This window comes from Euprymna scolopes, chromosome 8 (assembly GCF_053919585.1).
Source record: "Euprymna scolopes isolate OS-2025 chromosome 8, ASM5391958v1, whole genome shotgun sequence".
In the NCBI taxonomy this organism is placed as follows: Eukaryota; Metazoa; Mollusca; class Cephalopoda; order Sepiida; family Sepiolidae; genus Euprymna; species Euprymna scolopes.
The window spans coordinates 3544679-3550678 of record NC_136489.1 but is presented as its reverse complement, the minus strand read 5'-3'; positions in this window follow the sequence as shown (position 1 = coordinate 3550678).

The following is a 6000-nucleotide window of genomic DNA, read 5'->3' as shown; positions in this document are numbered from 1 at the left end:
ACATCTTCTAATCACAAAGCACTTTCATTATATTTCTTTTTATACTCCAAGTAACACTCCAAAACTTTTTGTATTCTTCTGACTTTGGTATTTCTTTTATGCATTTTTTTATTTGATCTTCTCTAAGACAATTTTAGTTCCCCTTCTTTTCACTCTGTACTTTTCATTCAGTTGTTTCAATTTTTCTGTCTTCCTTGCACCCAACTGTCTTCTCAAACCTCTTTCAAGCAAGTTCACATCCTTTCTTAATCTTTTAGTTCATCTTTTATTCTTCTTTTCCACCTTTCTTGTTTTTATTTACATGGTAGTTACCATTTATCAATGCCCGGAGGCCACTTGGAGATAAGGGTTATTGCGTGTACAGTAATCAATGGGATAATATCGTAGTAATCGTTAGTATTGAACATTTGATAATGTGTCTTACTTAAGGGGGCGGTTTATCAGGATTTTTTTTATGTTGGACTTGAAGACATCCACGTTGTAGTCAGTTGGGAAACAGGTTAAACAGGTTCCACAGGCGGGCACTTCTAAGAAAGAAACTTTGTTCATGGAATCTACGTTTTGATTTAGGCACAGATAAAGAGTGGGGAAAATTATTAACAGTGGTTTCAGCCAGACGGGTGTTTATCATGAAAGATTGGCGAGGGGGACCAGAGACTGGAGTTCAGACGAGCACTTGCCATGAAAATAATGATAAGACAAAGACAGGCTCGCAACGTCTCTTTTGTGGGAGAGAGGTTGCAGGGAAGAGAAAAGGGCATCCCCACTAAACCACGAAGCCTATTTTATACTCTGTCAAGGCAGGATAGGCTGTTTTTAGCAGCTCCTGCCCAAATGCGGCAGCAGTGCTCCATCTTTGGTCGTACTTGGCTTTTATACAGATAGAGAATTGCATTAGTAGTGAGGTCTCTTCTATTCCTGCGTTCATCTCTTTTCAATCCGAATTTTTTTTTTGTTTCTGTGATGGTCTTGCATTTCACATAATCGCTTCATTTACTTTTTCTACCTGAACTTCCAGAGTTTTTTCTCTCTAGTTTCATAAACATGATCCCATCGCTTCTTTTTCCTTCCACAATCATTCAATCTTTAAACGATCCATCTCACTTCCTCAGTTTCTTCTAGCACCTCATCATCAGTGTCCCCATTATTACTAATTATCTCGTCCTTTGTTTCCTCTCCATTTCCTACCACCTTATCCACATACTCCACTACATTCTCTGTTCTTTCTACATCAATGTGCACATTTCTTTCATTTGCCATGTCATCTTTCATTATTTCTGCGTTCACCTGTCTTTTTATGGTTTCCAATTCCAGCGCTGATCACCATACAACTTTCTGTATTGCTCTTGCCTGATCACACGCACGCTGTTTCATAAATTCAAATGTTGCTCGGTTTCTCCATTTTGTAAACATACGTTTTCTGTAACCCATTATAGGCTTTCCATTTTTATCACAAGGATTGTTTCTAAAGAAGCACTCCATAATTAAAGTGTTGATCTCTTTACTTAATTCTAGCAGTTGCAGGTTGACGTCTGTGTTCTTGCTGCTGTTCCAAGATACACCTGCACTTTAGGTTCCAGCCCCATTATCGCCGTTATTCTCAAAACTTTGGTTTGCCATTACACACACAAGAGGTGAAGTGAATTTTAGGTTATACAACCATTGGTGTTTTGTTTTTCCAAGATACCATCTCTAGTGAATTTCTCTTAGATGGTTGGTTTTATTAGACTGTCGATCACCACGTACCCAGAACTTCTGGTTTTAAGGCACCAGTTAATCGCTTGATACACTTTTTTTTTATTACATTTTCACCCCAAAAAGGTAAATTGCCACTTTGGTGTAGGGGGCTACTATCAGGAGCAACAACTACTGGAGTACTATGAAGGGACTTGGGCAGAAAGATGTCGGTTCACGTTACACTAAAACAGGGACCTGGAATGGAATTCCAAAGTCTAGCGGTTCTGGAGAAGAAACTATTGGAGTAAAAAGATCTTTTACATCTAGGGATCTCTACAGTGTGGGGGTGGGATTTAGCAGCCTGTCGGGTTTGTCGAGGGTGCTCACGTCGTGGGGGTACAAGTGATTGCAGTTCGTCAGAGCATTCACCACTAAAATACTTGTAGAACAGGCAGAGAGATGCAACGTTTCGTCGATGGGACAGAAGTTGAAGCTTAGATGCCAGTTCAGGGCCTATAAGGTTTGCGACTCTCTTTTGAACCTTGCCAAGGAGCGAGAGACTAGTAGCAGATGCACCAGCCCAAATGTGACAGCAATACTCCATACATGGGCGAATGGTGGCCTTATAGAGGTACAGGATACTTTCGGTTGTTAGTAGTTGTCTAGCACGGTAGAGAGAGCCCACCTTTCTTGCAGCGGCCCTGGCAATGCCTTCAATGTAATTGTTCCAACTCATTTTTCCTGTGAACGTTAGGCCAAGGCGTTTGAAAAATGTACTCTAAGATAAAGAGTCGTTGGCCATTGCTATAGGTGGTAGAGAGGGTTTCTTGTAATTATTGAATGAAACTAGTTTAGTCTTGGCGGCATTGAACGTGACCAACAATTTTTGTCCCCATTCAACTACAGATTGGAGGTCTTCCTCTAGTGTTTCTGCTATTTCTTTAGAAATGTGTTCATTCGTCTTCCTATCGTGCCTGCCATAGAGTGTACTGTCATCAGCATATATACCCATCTCAGAGGCAATTTTGTCGTGGAGGTCATTTATGAATATCAGGAACAATAGAGGTCCAAGGATAGACCCCTGGGGAACTCCCGCATTTATATCATATTGTTTAGATGTACGACCGTCGAGGACAACCTGGATTTTTCTCTTATCTAAGAAGGATTTAATTATGTTAAGTATTCTACCAGTGATACCGTATGATCTAATCTTCCTGAGTAGACCTTCATGCCATACCCTGTCAAATGCCTTAGATATATCTAGAGCTACCGCTCTGCCCTCCCCCACTTTGTCCAGTGAATGGTATATACGTTCAGAGATTACAGTTAGGATGTCTGCTGTGGAACGGGCTTGTCTAAATCCATATTGTTGGTCAGTCAGAAGTTTAGCATCTGTAAGGTGATGGACTAGAGCATGGTTAATTAAGGTCTCAAATATTTTGGCAAAAAGTGGGAGGAGGCTAATGGGGCGATAATTTGATTGGTCAGTCCTTTCGCCAGTACTCATCAGTATCACCAGTCTACCGATCTTCGAGATTAAGTCACACGGGAAAGCCAGGAGTATGATTAGATTTTCAGAGGCTAAAGTTTGGAGCATGCATACTGTTGCCACATCTGGGCAGGAGCTGCTAGAAAGGACTTGTCCTGCCTTGATAGAGTTCAAAATAGACTTCGTAGCCTTGTAGATGTCCTTTTCTCTTCCCTGCAACCTCTATCTCACAGAAGAAATGTTGCAAGTTTGTCTCTGATGTATCGTTATTTTCATGGAAAGTGTTCGACTGAGCTTCAGTCTATGGTCCCCCCTCGCCAAACTTTCACAAGAAACACTCGTCTATCTGAAAACACTATCAATAATTCCCCCCCACTCTTTATCTGTGCCTAAACCTAAACGTAGATTCCATGAACAAAGCTTCTTTCTTAGAACTGCACGCCTGTGGAATTGTCTTCCATTTTCCTGCTTTCCGGCTGACTACAATATGGTTGTGTTCAAGTCTAACGTAGACAAGTTTTTGATGAGCAGTTCAATATAAGTTAAAAAATTTACCGAATTTTCATTACTAATGATTACTATATTGTCCAATTTCTACTGTACATTCTTTAACCCTTATCCTTGAGTGGCCTCTTTGCCTCGATAATGTGGTGATGCCTGTGTAAAAAAAATGCCTTCGAAGTACTTTATACAAGAGTGCAAGCGCATCCCTACTTTGAATCCGGTAATATAGCAAGCTAGGGAGTATTTGTTGTTGTTGTTGTTGTTGTTGTTGTTATTATTATTATTATTATTATTATTATTATTATAGTAGTAGTAGTAGTAGTAGCATTTTATCATCCTAATTATTATTATTGTAACCATTAATATTATTATTATTAATGTTGCTGTTATTGTTGTTGTTATTAGTATTACTGCTATCGCTATTATTATTACTGTTATAATTATTGTAATTATTATTGTATTACTACAAATATCACTACTATAATTGCCACCATCTTTACTTCATCATCACCAATGCAACATCTAGGAAATACAACAGTTACGAAAACAACGATAAATCAAAGGAAAATTAAATTTTTGAAAATCCACGTGCAAACTTTGGTGAAAATTTTTAATCATTTCAATACTTACGAAATAATTATCCATTATTATTATTATCATTATTAGTAGTAGTCGCAGTAGTAGTGGTAGTATTAGTAGTATTTCTATTAACATTATTATTATTATCATTATTATTATTATCATTATTATTATTATTATTGTTACTTTTATTCTTTTTATTACTGTTATTATTATAATTGTGATTATTATTGTTGTTATTATTACTATTACTATTATTATTATTGTTATTATTATTATTACTATTATAATTATTGTTATTATTATTATTATTATTAATATTACTGTAATAATAATAATAATAATATTGCTATTATTATCATTATTTTTATTATTAGTATTATTGCTATTATCTATATTATGTTTATTGTTATTATTATTATTAATATTTTTGTTATTATTATAATTATATTACTATTATTATTTTATTATTATTACTATTATTATTTTTAAATATTATCGTTATAATCATTTTTGTTATTATTATTATTATTATTATTAATGTCATTATTAATGTTATTATTGTTATTATTATTATTGTTTTCATTACAATGTTTTATTAATACTATTCATTATTATTGTTATTTATGATTATTATTATTATTATTTTTAAATATTATTGTTATAATCATTTTTGTTATTATTATTATTAATATTATTATTAATGTTATTATTGTTATTATTATTATTTATTATTATTATTATTTTCATTATAATGTTTTATTAATATTAGTCATTATTATTGTTATTTATTATTATTATTATTATTATTATTGTTGTTGTTATTACTATGTTTATTATTATTATTATTATTATTATTATTATTATTATTATTATTATTATTATTATTATTAATAGTATTAAGGATTGTTCACCGATAACAACCGGTAATGTTCCCTCTGGTCTGATTAAGTGACAGTAAGTCTTTCCAGATTTCCAGTACCCTGTGTCACTTTTGATAATTCTAGCAAATGAATTTGCGTTATTGCAAGTTCCACTATTGATGCAACACTGACAACAACCAATGGGCTCTACTGTAATTTGAATCGCAACAAACCTCCCTTCAGTTTTAAGTCTCCTTCGCACTCTTTCGTTGGAGGTTTGGGTAGTGCTTTCACTGCTCGGTCTTTCCAGGCGCCTTGACCTTTCACGATTATTTTATGTGGCGCCAGAATACATTTTTAGAGTGAGATAGGAGGCGTAGTTTAGTTGCAATTTAATGGTTTCAGTTTTCTTGGTTCCATGTGGTGTTCTTCTATCTTTTTCTTTTACACATTATTTTAGTTTCCATATGGTCGATTATCGTTTATAGATTATTATTATAATTATTATTATTATTATTATTATTATTTTATTATTATTATTATTATTAGCATTATTTTATTATTATTATTGTTATTATTATTATTATTATTATTATTATTATTATTATTATTATTATTATTATTATTAGTGCTGTTGTTATAATCATCATCTTTGTTATTATTATTGATTTTTCCTGTTATTTTTATTGTAATCATATCGATGTACATATAAAAGAGTATGTATATATTCACACACACATACACAAACACACACACACACACACACATATATATATCTATCTCTCTCTCTCTCTCTATATATATATATATATATATGTTTGTGTGTGTGCATGTGTGTGTGTTCCACGTGTGTACAACTGATGACCCAAAATGAGAGTAAACTCGTAT